Source organism: Nycticebus coucang, chromosome 4 (genome assembly GCF_027406575.1).
Source record: "Nycticebus coucang isolate mNycCou1 chromosome 4, mNycCou1.pri, whole genome shotgun sequence".
NCBI lineage: Eukaryota > Metazoa > Chordata > Mammalia > Primates > Lorisidae > Nycticebus > Nycticebus coucang.
The window spans coordinates 41,784,939-41,802,889 of record NC_069783.1 but is presented as its reverse complement, the minus strand read 5'-3'; the positions used below and the strand labels follow the sequence as shown (position 1 = coordinate 41,802,889).

At 38.8% G+C, this 17,951-nt stretch overlaps 1 protein-coding gene and 1 non-coding gene across 4 annotated transcripts in view; both read left to right on the top strand.

Annotated features, from left to right (window-relative positions):
* THADA (THADA armadillo repeat containing) overlaps positions 1 to 17,951 on the top strand; it is a 372,355-nt gene that overhangs the window by 161,046 nt on the left and 193,358 nt on the right. The gene's annotated exons all lie outside the window — the stretch shown is intronic.
* On the top strand, positions 14,169 to 14,275 carry LOC128585109 (U6 spliceosomal RNA). The gene has a single exon (XR_008379855.1). It is a non-coding gene; the product is annotated as a U6 spliceosomal RNA (small nuclear RNA).

Below are 17,951 nucleotides of genomic sequence, written 5' to 3'. Positions count from 1 at the left end.
TAGGGAATAGCTCAATTTCAATAGTTTACTGGGTTTCCATAAGCTTTTGCATTCAGTGTTTGTTTCCATCTAATGACCAGTTTTATGATGTTTGCTCGATGGCCTGTGAATACGTCCATTTTTGTTTGTTTATTTGTTTGTTTTTTTAAACTAGGTATAACCCACACTGTGCAGTTCCTTGCTCCTGCATGTCTTTGCTTGTCTTTTTGCACCTTTATGTATCACTCTGTTGATGATGTTCTTGAGATGATTAAGAATGATGTAGGCTGTGTATGTAGGAACTGGGGATTGAAAGTACCTTCTTTTTTCCTTTTAACACATTTCACCAGATGCTTTTTAATAATTGCATGGTAGTTATCATCAGGATGCTTTTCTTAAGCTCAGAAGCATGTGCTTTTGGTATTTTAGCTTTTCGTATGTGTGGCAAATCTCAAGGACAGGTTTTCTAAAAGAAATAGAAACTTGATTTTAGTAAAGATTTTTCTAGGCTGTTAGATGGCAGGCTGGATTCAAAGCCTAGTGTAATGGCCAAAGCTTAGATACTCTTAAAACTCAAGAACTAGACGCTTGAGGGCAGAGACAAGATGGCTGACTGAAGCCAGCTTTCCACAGACGCTCCCGTCCAGAAGGAGAGTTAAAGGACAGAAATTTAGCAAGTGACCTAATAGATTAGAGGTGCACCAAGAGAGAAGGTTGAAGAATGCACATCAACCATGCTGAGGTGAGCTGTGACCCCAAGGATACAAACAAAAGGTACAAAATCCATCACCAAGCGGACGGGAGTCCCCTCCCCCATGAGAATGGCTCAGAGTACCCCACAAAAAAACGAGTAGAGTTCAAAGGTCCTCCCACAACACTCCATGGGAGAGACACTCTAAAAACTGGACCTACCTCCCGTACTAGGGTGCCATGGCGTTCTCCTGCCAGGCATAAAACTGTATAGAACTGTATATATTCTCTACCTGCAGTTCTGAGCTCCTAGCACTCCCCTCCACTCTCACTCTGGGGTCTGGAGGCCTGTCCCCCAGGAGTCCAGATTCTTGGGTGATTTCTTGAAGGGTGTGGACAGGGCCTAGACTGCAGCTGGTCAGTGCTGATTCTGTGGCATGGGAGCGAGGAGAGGACGGTCGGCTGAGAGGGAACCACGCTGGAGTGGCGGTGCCCCAAGGTGCAGGGCAGCAGCCGTTTTTGGCAGCAATAGGGCTCACTCCCGGATATTCCGAAGCCAGACACCCTGTCTCCCTGGGCAACCAGAGGAGGCCGGGCATCATCTCAGGTGGCAACCACCGCGGAACAGATCTGGGTCAGAAATGCACGTCCCGTGAGTAAAGGGTTTGCCTGGCTGGAGCGTGGGGACTAGAAACCCACGTGCAGAACCAGGAAGTTCCCAGGGCAGGGCTGACCCAGAGGACCACTTTACTGAGCCTAAGATGCACCCGGCCCTCAGGGGATTGTCAGCCTATAGACAAAGGAAGGCAGGAGGCTAGAACTGACAGCTAACCGAATACAAACCTGCAGGAGCAAAGACAGGGCCTGAGGCGCAGGCTCTGGAAACTCAAAACAGCTTCTCTTCTGCAGGGGAATTTAGCAGGCTCAGAAATTCCCACAAAGTTGTTCTATTCTGTTCTGTCAGTATCATCAATCAGGGGCGGGGCTGGAACTGAGTGAACACCCTCCCAGCCTCCATCAAGCGCCCGAGGTTGTCAGGCCTCTCCTCCCCCTGCTGGATAGAGGCAGAGCACAGCAGACTGGCTGACCAGAAATAGATATCCTTGTGTTTCAGGCATGTGCAAACGCCTGAAGTATCTGTTTACTAGAGGCAACTGGGTCACAGCCCTGTGGGGCCATCAGTGACTGGGTGTGACAGAGGTGCAAGGTGGGGAAGGAGGCATCAACCTTCCCATACTAATCTATTTGCTGGGTGGCTCCTCCTGACTCCATGGAGCACGGGAGCAAGCCATATCTGAGTTGTAACCAGACCCCTGCAATCCAGTTGTCAGAGACCTTTTAAACTCTCCCACCTGAGACAGGTGCTGACTGAGACAATTGATTTGGACCTTTTGAACTGAGCTAATCGCCCAAGGACTATTCAAGTGGTGCCCTGGGTGTGTGGTTGTAGGAAGGTTTGATTTTCCTTTTCCAATTGTTGCCTATGGGGGGCAGGATGACTTAATGGCTGGTATTTCTCCATGGCTGAGACTTCAACCCAGAGAAACTGTTTCACTAGGGTCGAACAGAGACAAGCTGAAAACAAGACAGAACCACTTAGCCACAGTACACCAAACAGGTCCCCAGTTTCTCAGGCCATAGCACTGTACGGGTCCTTGACAAAGCTCCAGGGGAAAATACCAAATAGTGTAAAACAATCATGGGGCGGAATCATTGGAAAAACTCTGGTAACATGAATAACCAGAATAGATTAACCCCCCCACCCCCGACCAAGGAAAGATTTGGCAGATGTAACTGAAGATCCCATTCATAAACAGCTGGGCGAGATGTCAGAAATCGAATTCAGAATTTGGATTGCAAACAAGATTAATAGAGTGGAGGAAAATTTGGAATTAGAAATTCGAGGAGCAATTCAAAAGTTGGAATTAGAAATTTGAGGAGAAATTCAAAAGTTGTCTCAAGAATTTAACGAATTTAAAGACAAAACCACCAAAGATTTTGACACACTGAAGCAAGAATTTTCAGCCCTCAAAGATCTGAAAAATACAGTAGAATCCCTCACTAACAGAGTGGAGCAAGCAGAAGAAAGGCTTTCTGACATTGAAGACAAAGCCTTTGAATGCTCCCAAACTCTCAAAGAGGAAGAGAAATGGAGAGCAAAAACGGATCATTCTTTCAGAGAGCTGTGGGATAATTCGAAGAAGGCTAATATCCGCCTCGTTGGAATCCCTGAAAGTGATGAAGTGGCCTTGCAGGGCACAGAGGCCCTTCTCCGTGAAATGACGAAAGAGAATTTTCCAGACAGCCAAGAGATTGTGAAATTCAGATAGCAAACAGTTTCAGAACCCCATCACGACTCAATCCGAATAAGACATCCCCCAGGCATATCATAATTAACCTCACTAAAGTTAATATGAAGGAGAAAATTCTGAAAGCAGCCAGATGCAAGAAATCCATTACCTACAAAGGGAAGAATATTAGTATGATGGCAGATCTCTCTGCTGAAACTTTTCAAGCCAAAAGAGGGTGGTCATCATAATCTCCTAAAGCAAAATAACTTTCAAGCCTGGATCCTGTACCCAGCTAAACTGAGTTTTATTTATGATGGAGAAATTAAATACTTTAATGACATTCATATGTTGAAGAAATTTGCCATAACCAAACCAGCTCTTCAGGATATTCTCAGACCTATTCTTCATAATGACCAGCCGAATCCTCTACCACAAAAGTAAACTCACTCAGAAACTTTTGATCAAACTCCAACTTCCACAGTAGTGAAAGGATTAAAAATGTCCACTGGACTTTCAAAACTCAATACACAAAATTTTACCAGACTTATCAATATTCACCATTAATGTGAATGGCTTAAACTTTCCTCTAAAGAGGCACAGTTTGGCTGACTGGATACAAAAACTCAGGCCAGATATTTGCTGCATATAAGAATCTCATCTTACCTTAAAGGTAAATATAGACTCAGGGTGAAAGGATGGTCGTCCATATTTCAGGCAAATGGAAATCAGAAAATAGCAGGTGTTGCAATTCTATTTGCAGATACAATAGGTATTAAACCAACAAAAGTAAGGAAGGATAAGAATGGTCACTTCTTATTTGTTAAGAGTAATACTCAATATGATGAGATTTCAATTATTAATATTTATGCACCCCAACAGAATGCACCTCAATTTATAAGCAAAACTGTAACATATGAGCAACTGGATTTCCTCCAGCTCCATAATAGTCAGAGATTTCAACACTCCTTTGGCTGTGTTGGATACATCTTCCAATAAGAAGGTGAGCAAAGACATTTTAGATTTAAACCTAACCATCCAACATTTGGATTTAGCAGACATCTACAGAACATTTCATCCCAACAAAACTGAATACACAGACTTCTCATCAGCCCATACTGAGAGATACTCCAAGATCGATCACATCTTAGGTCACTAGGATAACCTCAGCAAATTTAAAGGAATAGAAATTATTCCTTGCATCTTCTCAGACCACCATGGAATAAAAGTTGAACTCAGTAACAACAGGAATCAGCATACTCATACAAAAACATGGAAGTCAAATAACCTTATGCTGAATGATAGCTGGGTCAGAGATGAGATTAAGAAAGAAATTGCCAAATTATTGGAACAAAATGACAATGAAGACACGAATTATCAGAACCTCTGGGATACTGCAGAGGCAGTCATAAGAGGGAAATTTATAGCACTGCAAGCCTTCCTCATGAGAATGGGAAGACAGGAAGTTAACAACTTAATGGGACATCTCAAGCAACTGGAAAAGGAAGAACATTCCAACCCCAAACCAGGTAGAAGAAAAGAAATAACCAATATTAGAGCAGAATTAAATGAAATTGAAAACAAAAGAATTGTACAACAGATCAATAAATCAAAAAGTTGGTTTTTTGAAAAGGTCAATAAAATAGATAAACCTTTGGCCAACCTTACCAGGAAAAAGTAAAATCTCTAATTTCATCAATCAGAAACGACAACAACGAAATAACAGATTGCTCAGAAATTCAAAAAAAAATCCTTAATGAATATTACAAGAAACTTTATTCTCAGAAATATGAAAATCTGAAGGAAATTGACAAATACTTGGAAGTACGTTACCTTCCTAGACTTATCCAGAATCAAGTGGAAATGTTGAACAGGCCCATATCAAGTTCTGAAATAGCATCAACCATTCAAAATCTCCCTAAAAAGAAAAACCCGAGACCAGATGGCTTCACGTCAGAATTCTACCAAACCTTTAAAGATGAACTAGCACCTGTATTACTCAACTTGTTCCAAAATGTAGAAAAAGAAATAAAAGGAAGACTACCTAACACGTTCTATGAAGCAAACATCACCCTGATCCCCAAACCAGGAAAAGACTCAACAAAAAAAGAAAATTACAGACCTATATCACTAATGAATATGATGCAAAAATATTCAACAAGATCCTAACAAGCAGAATCCAGCAACACATCAAACAAATTATACATCATGACCAAGTCGGTTTTATCCCAGGGTCTCAAGGCTGGTTCAATATACTTAAATCTGTAAGTATAATTCAGCACATAAACAAATTAAAGAACAAAGTCCATATGATTCTCTCAATTGATGCAGAAAAAGCTTTTGATAATATCCAATATCCCTTCATGATTAGAACACTTAAGAAAATTGGTATAGAAGGGACATTTCTCTAACTGATAGAGGCCATGTACAGCAAACCCACATCCAATATCGTATTGAATGGAGTTAAATTGAAATCATTTCCACTCAGATCAGGAACCAGACAAGGCTGCCCATTGTCTCCATTGCTCTTTAACATTGTAATTGAAGTTTTAGCCATCACAATTAGGGAAGAAAAGGCTATCAAGCGTATCCATATAGGGTCAGAAGAGATCAAACTTTCGCTCTTCACAGATGATGTGATTGTATGTCTGGAAAACACGAGGGAGTCTACTACAAAACTCTTAGAAGTGATCAAGGAATTCAGCAGCGTCTCATGTTACAAAATCAACATTCATAAATCAATAGCCTTTTATATATACCAACAATAGTCAAGCTGAAGATACAGTTAAGAACTCTATCCCTTTCACAGTAGTGCCAAAGAAGATGAAATATTTGGGAGTTTATCTAACAAAGGATGTGAAAGATCTCTATAAAGAGAACTATGAAACTCTTAAGAAAAGAAGTAGCTGAAAATGTTAACAAATGGAAAAACATACCATGCTCATGGCTGGGAAGAATCAACATTGTTAAAATGTCCATACTACCCAAAGCAATATACAATTTTAATGCAATCCCTATTAAAGCTCCACTGTCATACTTTAAAGATCTTGAAATAATAATACTTCGTTTTATATGGAATCAGAAAAAACCTCGAATAGCCAAGACATTACCCAGAAATAAAAACAAAGCAGGAGGAATCAAGCTACCAGACCTCAGACTATACTATAAATCGATAGTGATCCAAACAGCATAGTACTGGCACAAAAACAGAGAAGTAGATGTCTGGAACAGAATAGAGAACCAAGAGATGAATCCAGCTACTTACCATTATTTGATCTTTGACAAGCCAATTAAAAACATTCAGTGGGGAAAAGCTTCCCTATTTAACAAATGGTGTTGTGTGAACTGGCTGGCAACCTGCAGAAGACTGAAACTGGACCTACACCTTTCACCATTAACTAAGATAGACTCTCACTGGATTAAAGATTTAAACTTAAGACATGAAACTATAAAAATACTAGAAGAGAGTGCAGGGAAATCCCTTGAAGAAATTGGTCTGGGATTTTATGACGGGGACCCCCCGGGCAATTGAAACTGCTTCAAAAATACACTACTGGGACCTGATTAAACTAAAAAGCTTCTGCACAGCTAAAAACACAGTAAGTAAAGCAAGCAAACAGCCCTCAGAATGGGAGAAGATACTTGCAGGTTATGTCTCCGACAAAGTTTTAATAACCAGAATACACAGAGAACTCAAACGTATAAGCATGAAAAGAACAAGTGATCCCATCGCAGACTTGGCAAGCGACTTGAAGAGAAACTTCTCTGAAGAAGACAGGTGCAAGGCCTACAGACATATGAAAAATGCTCATCATCTTTAATCATCAGAGAAATGCAAATCAAAACTACTTTGAGATATCACCTAACCCTAGTAAGAATAGCCCACGTAAGAAAATCCCAAAACCAGAGATGTTGGCGTAGATGTGGAGAAAAGGGAACATTTCTACACTGTTGGTGGGAATGCAAGTTAATACATTCCTTTTGGAAGGATGTTTGGAGAACACTTAGAGATCTAAAAATAGATGTGCCATTCAATCCTATAATTCCTCTACCAGGTATATACCCAGAAGACCAAAAAATCACATCATAACAAAGATATTTGTACCAGAATGTTTATTGCAGCCCAATTTATAATTGCTAAGTCATGGAAAAAGCCCAAGTGCCCATCGATCCACGAATGGATTCATGAATTGTGGTATATGTACACCATTTAATATTATGCAACCTTAAAGAAAGATGGAGACTTTACCTCTTTCATATTTACATGGATTGAGCTGGAACATATTCTTCTTAGTAAGGTATCTCAAGAATGGAAGAAAAAGTATCCAATGTCCTCAGCCTTACTATGAAACTAAGTTTTGGCTTTCATATGAAAGCTATAACCCAGTTATATAACCTAAGAATATGGTGAATGGGGAGAGGGAGGGGAAGGTGGGGGGGAGGATGGGCGGAGGGAGGGCGATAGGTCAGATTACACCTGTGGTGCATCTTACAAGGGTACATGTGAAACTTAGTAAATGTAGAATATAATTGTCTTAACACAATAACTAAGAAAATGCCAGGAAGGCTATGTTAACCAGTGTGATGAAAATGTGTGAAACTGTTTATAAAACCAATGTATGGTGCCCCATGATCGCATTAATGTACACAGCTATGATTTAATATTAATAGAAAGAAAAGAAGGTAAAAAAAAAAAAGAATGGAAGAAAAAGTATCCAATGTACTCAGCCCTACTATGAAACTAATTTTTGGCTTTCACATGAAAGCTATAACCCAGTTATAACCTAATAATAGGGGGAAAAGGGAGAGGGAGGAGAGGGAGGGGTTAGGATGGACGGAGGGAGGATGATTGGTGGGACTACACCTACAGTGCATCTTACAAGGGTACATGTGAAATTTAGTAAATGTAGATTATAAATGTCTTAACACAATAACTGAGAAAATGCCAGGAAGGCTATGTTAACCAGTGTGATGAAAATGTGTCAAACGATCTATAAAACCAGTGTATGGTGCCGCATGATTGCATTAATGTACACAGCTATGATTTAACAATAAAAAAAAAGAAAAGAAAATGAGCCAGGTGTTATGGTGGGTACTTGTAGCCCTAGCTACTCAGGAGGCTGAAGCAGGAGGATCGCTTGAGCTCAGGAGTTTGAGATTGCTGTGAACTAGGCTGACACCATTGCACTATAGCTTGGATGACAGTGTAAGACCCTGTCTCAAAATTAAAAATAAAATATGAAATAATCAAATAAAAAAAAAAAAGAACTAGACCCTTGGCAGTACCACGATTAGATGTGGAATGGCAAAGGGGAAGCTCGTAGCTGGATTAGGGACTGTCTTTCACACGGGTTTATAGCTCTGGTGGGGGGAAGTTGCTCTAGCTTGTTGTCTTCAGTCCCCTGAAGGATCCTGTGGACAGACATGTCTTCAAGTACAGAAGCAGCACAGAGAATGTAACAGACAGAGGCTACTATGTTGAAATGGATTCAGATTGATAGGGAGCAATTCTTTATAAATTGTTAAGTGTAAAACAGTTTATAGAACAATGTATCAGGAGGAGAGTGGTATAGGTGGATAGACATAAAACATTAGACTGGTGGCTAAATTTGGGTGGTAAATTTGTGGTTTTTAGAGTTTTCTTCTCAGTGTTCTTTGTGGACTAATTTTCATTCAATTAACAAGTAAGTGGTGCTAGAATAATTTTTATAAAGGTTTAAAAGTAAAACAAAATTGTGCCAGGAAGGCATTTCATTGATTCGATAATCCTCTGTTGTCTGCCTGCTTTGTTCCAGGCCCTGTTTGGCCTCTGTGGAGTCCAGTGGTGAACATGTCAGGTTGAGGAGTGCTTTGTTGGTTGATGTCACAGCCACTCTTGCGCTTGGTTCCTTATACTTGACTCTAGGCAAGTGGAGTTCTGCAAGTAGCTTCTGTGTTTTTCCCAGGACTTCTCCTCAGGCTGTCCTTACCTGGTGTGATAGGGAAAAATCGCCTCTTTTGCATAATCTGACACTTTTGACTTTAAGCCTGCTTCATTCTCACCTTTTATCTTGACTTATTTGTTTTTACCTATGTCTTTGTGTCTTACTCCATTCACAATTTTTGATTATCTTTTTTTTTTTTTTTTCTTCCTTCCTGCGAGTCTGAACTTAACTTGAGGTTTGGTTTTACCTTTTTGGTTATCACTTCTATTGTTTTCATGAAGTTGCTGGTCTAGTTTTTGATTACACAGATAAACAGGTTTGAATGCCTGTCACTGGAGAATTTACCCCCAGGGCTTACTATATCTGTGGAGGTAACATATCAGCCTATTTGATTGTTTGGGTAGACTCAACTTGAACTGTTTGTAAACCTGTGAGACAAGCTTTATCTGTTTGTATTTAAGTAAATTTCAAACCATGGCAGGATACTCAATTTATGAGGAAGCATAAGGTATGGTCCTTTGCCTATAGAAATCTCTATTTGAAGTGGTAAGGTACACATTGAGTGACTTATCATACTCAAATGATGATTCTAAATGGTGTTAGATCTGTAGCTGATGATGCACTTAATGAAATTATTCATGTTTACCATCTTAGTCATAATTCCTTTTCTCCTGTGTGTCTTGAGGGCTCAGCCCTTTTGTTTTGCTTTACTTACTCAGCAACTGTTTATTGGGCACCAGCTGTCAACTGGGCATCATACTTAGCGTCTGAGATACTGTGGGAAGAAAGAAGTTAGCTGTCTGGTAGGAGAAATAGGCAGCAGGCAAGATGCTATGACAGTGAAAGCACAGGTTGTAGTGTAGAACTGAGGACAGGCACCTAACTCAACTTGACATCAGAGAATATTTCCTGGGGGAAATCTGCCTAGGTCAAAACTTGAAGTTATTTGGAATTAGTATGTCATGAGGGGTAGGAATGGGGGTTGGGGGTGTAGGAGCAGAAGTACTCCTGGCAGAAGGTACAATATTTTCTATTTGGCTAGATTATAAAGATGCAGAGGTAAAACATATTTGAACAACTGAGTCAGTTACCAGACTAAGGAGTTTAGACTGTGTTTTGGAAATAGAACACTTAACCACAGCAGAGAATTAAATTGAAGGGGAGACTGATGGGAAGCAAAGAGATTGAGTAAAAGAAATGTAGTAATAGCAATCGGACTTGGGGTGGCAGCAATGGAGATGGTGATCAGTAGATGCTTTGGAGGTAGGAAGTGCAAGATTTGCTGGTTGATTGTATGCGTGGAGAGTTTCTGGGCTTGAGAAGTTAGGTGGCAGTTGGGTAGGTACCAGTCCTTGGGAGAAGAAAAAAAATCATAAAGTGTAAGTTTGAAGTCAACTATATTAGAATTTTTTTCTTTTCTGGCTAATATTTATTCCTTTATTGCAACTGAAATTTGCTAGTATTGTTCTAGTGAAGAGGAATATCAGGAAGCGTAAGGTATGGTCCTTTGCCTATAGGAATCTCTATTTGAAGTGGTAAGGTACACATTGAGTGACCATGTATTGGGATCATCATGTTTATACTCTTTCTCTAGCCTCGTCCATTTCCTTTTGTCACATGTCTCCTGTTCAGAAACTTTCAAAGCCTGTAAGATATAGGTGAAGCTTAGTTTGGTACTCTAATTGCTAAAGAGTTTTATACCAACCTATCTTTTCTACCTACTCTTGTTATGAAGTCTTCTTATCATCCAGCCACCTTATTTACCTCCCCCCTCCTGTTGTCTTCTCTTTTTAATCCATTCTTACCAAGTTTTCAAGGCTTATCTTTTTATTTCTTTTGAGACAGAGTCTCACTATGTCACCCTTGGTAGATTGCTGTGCTGTCACAGTTCACAGCAACCTCCAACTTTTGGGCTTAACCAATTCTTTTGCCTCAGCCTCCCAAGTAGCTGGGACTACAGGCACCTGCCACCACGCTGAGCTATTTTTTTTTGTTGCAGTTGTCGTTGTTTAGCAAGCCTGGGCCGTGCTCAAACCCGCCTGGCGCCCTACTCACTGAGCTAGGGGCACTGAGCCTTCAAGGCTTATCTTGATTTCTGTTTCCCTCAGAGAACTTTCCATAACCTCTGAAGCCCAATGATAATCTTTTCAAACTCTGAACTTTTAGGGTAAGCATTATTCATTTGCCTCAGAGTGGTTTGCTGTATGTTATTAGTTACAATGTATGTATGTACCTTGTCTTCCTAACTACATTTTAAGTTGCAAGAGCAGTGACTGTTTTTTGTTATTATCTCCCTTAGGACCTAGCTCAACATGCCTTATGTAGGTACTTTTAAAAATATTACTACTTCTGTGAGAAAAATACAATTATATCACAGTTCTGATCAAGCAACAAGAGAGAAAAGATTCACATATTCCCCCAGAGAAGAGAAATTAAAGTATACTTAAAGTGGTCCCATGATCTTGGCCTTTTAAAGTCAGGCTATATTATAGACCTATATAGGCAGCGCAGAACCTATGCAATTCCTTCACTTAGAGGCACTATAATAAACGTGATTCTTAACTCAATATAACCATAAAAGCTAATGTAGTTATGGTTGATTGAAGGCTGTTGTTGGTATATTGTCGGCCTAAGCTCTGGATTCAAGATGCTGACCTTTTGGTGTAGTTGAGTAGAGCTGAGAGAAGTTTGACTATTCCCCTTAGATAATTCTGATATCCTCTTACCTGCTACCTCATGAATCTCTGTTTCATTACACACAAGAATTGTTAATTTTGCATATCCTTTAGGCCACTTCATAAATATTTAGCTGAGTTTTTACTAGCTTTTGGCTAGTACAGAGTTGAGATGGTGCTCCCTGGCAAGTATATGAGCTCAGCTCTTTTGTTTTTGCAGTAAATTGGAACTCTTGCCTTTTAGGTGAGCTGAACCAGAAGTAGGGTCAACATTTTCCTACTGTATTGAGGAGCCTTGGTATGTTAGAATAGAAGGATACTTCCTATATTCTCAGAGTGCTTCAGCAAGATCAGTGTTCCCTGAGGTTGTTCTTAAGCCCTGACAAATGTATAGTTGATGCTTCATAGTCCTATACTATCAAGCATGGCTACCGTTTTAACAGTTCATTTTTGAAAAGATGTAGTAAAGAACCTACCTAGTTCCTACAATATTATAAAAGAATTAGCTAAGATGTTCATCAAATGTTTACCTTTGAGTAAGGTACCTTCTTTGTATACCTTCCAAAATGGATGAGTTGGTAAAGTTAACTGAATTATGTGTAATTTGCTGTTTGGGACAGTTAGCTTTAATTCAGTTAAAATAATGTCTTTAATCTTAGAATAGTAGTTCTGTAGCCCTTTTCTTTGGGAGTATTGTGGTCAGCAGAGCCAGTTGTCTACTAGGACAGTTTCTAGATCATATCAGTAGAATCATATAGTCTATATAAGTGAGAATGCTTGTTTTTTAACAAGAGATATCAGACTTTTTTTTTTTTTTTTTTTAGAGAAGAGTCTCACTTTGTTGCCCTTGGTAGAGTGCTATGGTATCACAGCTCACAGCAACCTCCAGCTCTTGGGCTTAGATGATTGTCTTGCCTTAGCCTCCCGAATAGCTGGGACTACAGGTGCCTGCCACAATGCCCAGCTATTTTTTGTTGCAGTTTGGCCGGGGCAGGATTTGAACCTGCCATCCTCAGTAAAAGGGCTGGTGCACTACTCACTGAACCATAGGCACCGCCCACGAGATATCAGGCTTTTAACAAGTTACTTATTCCCCTGGATATTAATAATTCATTCCTCTAGGAGACACATCCCTTGGCCCTTTTTGGTTGTAGATGGAGGGATTCTGTATGGGCAAGTATACTCAGGGATCCCAGTACTGAGCGCATACAGATTTACCTTCAAGTGTCTCCTCTTTACAAAATCAAAAGCCAAGGATGGAACTAAGAATGGAAACTGATGTCCTTGACAGTTTTATGTTGAGGTCATAAAGAATCTAGCAGTGACCTGTAGTGGAATGGTTTTCCTTTCTTCCTGGGTAAAACATTCACCCTGCAAGTCTCAGATGGGCAATTTATTTACAAGAGAATTTGCTGGGAGAACTGGATAGCCACATGTAAAAGACTGAAACTGGACCTGCACCTTTCTCCACTCACAAAAATTGATTCAAGATCTAAATTTAAGGCATGAAATGATAAAAATCCTGAAAGGAAAACATGGGAAAAACACTTGAAGATATTGGTCTGGGGAAAGAGTTTACGATGAAGACTTCCATGACAATTGTAATAACAACAAAAGTAAACAGATGGGACTTAATTAAACTGAAAAGCTTCTATACAGCTAAGGAGACAACAACCAAAGCAAATAGACAACCTACACAATGGGAAGGGATAGTTGCATGTTTTGAATCAGAAAAAAGCTTGATAATTGGGATCTACAGAGAACTCAAATTAATCAATATAAAAAGAGCCAACAATCCCTTAAATCAGGGGCAAGAGACATGAGTAGAACCTTCTGTAAAGAAGACAGACGAATGGCTAACAAACATTTGAAAAAAATGCTCATTGTCCCTAATTATTAGAGAAATGGAAATCAAAACCACCCTGAGTTATCATCAATCCCAGTGAGAATGGCCCACATCACAAAATTTCAAAACTGCAGATACTGGCGTGGATGTTGAGAGAAGGGAACACTTTTAAGCTGCTGGTGGGACTGCAAACTAATACAACTGTTTTGGAAGGAAGTATGGAGAACCCTCAAAGAACTCAAACTAGACCTCCCATTTGATCCTACAATCCCATTATTGGGCATCTACCCAGAAGAAAAAAAATTCCTTTTACCATAAGGACACTTGCGCTAGACTGTTTATTGCAGCTTAATTTACAATTGCCAAAATGTTGAAACAGCCTAAATGCCCACCAACCCAGGAATGGATTAACAAGCTGTGGTATATGTATACCATGGAATACTATTCAGCCATTAAAAGGAATGGAGACGTTACATCTTTTGCATTAACCTGGATGGAAGTAGAACACATTATTCTTAGTAAAGCATCACAAGAATGGAAAAACAAGAATCCTATGTACTCAATTCTGATATGAGGACAATTAATGGCCTAGTGCATGGTGAGGGGTGGGGGAAAGGGAAATCAGAGAAAGGGAGGGAGGCATGGTGTGTGACAAACGTTTTGGGGGAGGGACACAATTATAAGAGGGACTTTACCTAGCAAACGTAATCAATGTAACCTGGTTCTTTGTACCCTCAATGAATCCCCAACAATAAAAAAAAATAAAGTGCTTTCTTCGGCAGCACATACACTAAAATTGGAATGATGCAGAGAAGATTGGCATGGCCCCTGTGCAAGGATGACATGCAAATTTGTGAAGTGTTCCATATTTTTGGAAAAGCAAAAAAATAATAATAAAATAAATAATGAAAAACAAAGATTCAGGCTCAGTGCCCATAGCACAGTCGTTACGGCGCCAGCTACATGCACCGAGGCTGGCCGGTTCGAGCCTGGCCTGGGCCAGTTAAACAACAATGACAGCTGCAATAAAAAAAATAGCTGGGTGCCTATAGTCCCCATCTACTTGGGAGGTTGAGGGAAGAGAATCGCCTAAGCCCAAGAATTTGAGGTTGCTGTGATCTGTGATGCCATGGCACTCTACTGAGGGTGACATAGTAAGACTCTGTCTAAAAAAAAAAAAAAAAGCCCCCCCCAAACCAATAATTCAATGAAGATTTCTATGAAATCTTTCTGTGTACTGCATCATGCTGACCTTTTTATTGCTATAAAACATTCTATAATAATATGGATGTATATCTTAGTAGTGCACATGTTAGCAAAAAGAAATTCAATATATAGTATCTCAAATAAAAAAAAAAAACAAGAGAATTTATACATGTAATCATTTGTAGTAGCAAAAGACTGGTAATAACCAAAAGGCCTATCCTTAGTGATTAAGTAAATTAGAGTTAACCATACTATAGATTACTCTGTAGCCATTAAATGGAAAAAAATAAATCAATGTGCCTTATATTGAGTGATTTTACAGATATAGTTTAGAAAAAAATTAATGTGCAGAAAATATATGCTTATCTATGGGAGCAAAAACTATTAAGCATGTACTTGTATTCACTGAAGTTTTTCAAAGGGAAAGTTGAGTACTTTAGAATACTATTATATAGTTGTCTATTAGGGACACTGGGTGGGGCTAGTGTATATTTTTAACATTTGCATTTATTACCTTTTCCATAAAACTATCTAATAAATAAAAAAGGAAAGAGCATTTTTTGGATAAAAAATCCAATAAATGTTTGATGGGTCTGTAATTTGGAAAAGGAATAGGAACTTTCTTTTGTAATAAGTTTGATTTACTGAGTATGAAATAGGTACAAAAGAATATAAAATGTGTGTGTATGGTTTAAAGAATAAGAATGTAATAAGCACTTTGTATCTACCACCTACCTTAAAAAAGGGACTATTACAATAGTCTGTCCTTATCTGTAAGGCATACCTTTCAATGGATGCCTGAAACCATAGAGTGTACTAAATCATATATCTATATCTACTATTTTTTTCCCCTGTATACATAACTGTGAGAAAGTTTACTTTTAAGTTAGTCATGATAAGACATTAACAACAATAATTAATAATAAAATGGAACAATTGTAACAATATGCCAGTATCATTACTCCTATGCTTTGGGGCCATTATTAAGAAAAGTTAGCTAAACACAAGCACTGCGATACTGAGACAGTTGATCTGATAACTGAGTTGGCTACTAAGTGAGTAAGTGGCTGGTGACATGTAGAGTGTGGATAACGCCGGACAGAAGGATGAATCATGTCCTGGGCAGCGTAAAGTAGGACAGAAAGAAATTTCCTGATGCTACTCAGAATGATATGCATTTAAAACTTATAAATTATTTCTGGAATTTGCCATTTAATGTTTTTGGAACACTTTTGATTGTGAGTAACTGAAACCGTGGATAAGGATATTTGTGGTTTCACATTCTGCATTTTCAGTTACCTGCAGTCAATAGTAGTTTGAAAATATTAAATGGAAAATTCTAGAAATAAACAGTTCATGGGTTTTAAATACTGTGTTATAATGCTTACATCATGTAGACATTTTACTATCTTATATCCTCGCAGTAAGTGTGAGTACAGTACAATAAGATATTTAGAGAGAGACCACATTCACTTAACTTTTATTACAGTATATTTTTATGATTATTATTGTAAATCTCTTAACGTGCCTCATTTGTAAATTAAACTTTACTACAACTGTGTGTGTATGCGAAAACACATTACTGTATACTGTGTTTAGTTTGGTACTTTGTTGGTTTCAGGCATCCACTAGGCGTCTTGGAACATACCTACCACAGGCCTGGGGACTCTACTATGGTTTGTTCACTCTTTTGATGTTGGACAAACAGCTGCTATGCATATGCTTGTACAAGCCTGTGGTACCCATGCTCAACCCATGCTCTTCTCTGTTTATGTAAACTGGCATTTTTGAGTCACTGGGTAAACATATCTCTGGCTTTTAAGAAAATCTCAAATTATGTTTCACAATTGTTGTAATTGTGTAATTTTCATTTCCAGCCTCAGTGTTGAAAAGTTTCACTACTTGATATTGTCGGACTTTTTAGTCTTTGCCAATTTGAGGATATAAAATAGTCTCTTGGCGTAGTTGAGCACCTTTTTAAATGTTTCTTGGCCACTAATGTTTATCTTCTGTGAATTGTATTTTGGTAAGTTTGTCCATTTTTATATTGAATTGTTTGTCTTTTGTTAATTCACTGGAGGTCTTCATATATTGTGAATACTGATTTTGTAATTCGTAGATACATGCATACAAATGTTCTATTTGTGGCTTATCTTTTTATTTTTTTAATTTTTTATTGTGAAAATTTTCAACATATCAAAATGAATAGTGTAATTAACCTCTGTGTATCTATTGCTCAGCTTTAGCGATGACCAACATTTTGCTAATCTTATTTTATCTGTTTCTTACCCCCCTTTAAAGGAGGTATTTATTAGGAGTTATACATAATAATAGAGTATTTATTTTCCTGTAAATACTTCAGTATGCATTACTGAGTGATAAAGGAGTTTAAAAGAAATAGTGCCATGCTGTTATCACACCTAACAAAGTTAATAATTTCTTTTTTTTTGAAATTTATTTCTTACAATTCAGAAAGCTGGGAAATCCAAGGACATGGCTGGGCACTGGCTGAGGGCCTTTTTTTTTTTTTTTTTTTTTTGGCCGGGGCTGGGTTTGAACCCGCCACCTCCGGCATATGGGACCGGCGCCCTACCCACTGAGCCACAGGTGCCGCCCCGAATAATTTCTTAATATTTAAAATTTCCTTATTGTCCTAGAAATATCTTTATGTAGTTAGTTTGTTAGAATTAGGATCCAGACAACATCCAAACATTGCATTTAGTCTTTTTAAGTTCTTGAGTCTTTTAAGTTTCTTGGTCTCTTAAGTCTTTGTTATTCTGTAACATTTTATTCTATTCCTCTGCAAGTGAAACCTGGTAATTTTCCTATATAATGTTCAAAATTCTGGCTATGATTGAGTGCTTTCTTGTAGTTTTCTCTTTGTTGTTGTTTGTTTGTTTGTTTGTTTGTTTAAGACAGAATCTTATTTTGTCGCCCTGGATAGAGTGCTGTCATAGCTCACAGCAACCTCAAACTCTTGGACTCAAGAGATCCTCTTGCCTTGGCCTCCCAAGTAGCTGGAACTATAGGAACCGGTCACACTGCCTGGCTAGTTTTTTTATTTTTGGTAGAGACGGGGTCTCACTCTTGCTCAGGCTGATCTCAAACTTCTGAGCTTAGGCAGTCCACCTGCCTTGGCCTCCCAGAGTGCTAGGATTTACAGACACGAGCCACTGCTCCCAGCCAGCTTTCTTGTAGTGTTATTTAACTTGTTCTTCTATTCCTTTATATAAGGAATTTTGCTAAGGAATTTACAGTTAGAGACTTGATTAAATTCAAATTGAGTTCTCTTTAGGCAGGAATACTGATGGATAATATGTGTGCTGTTGGGCGGCGCCTGTGG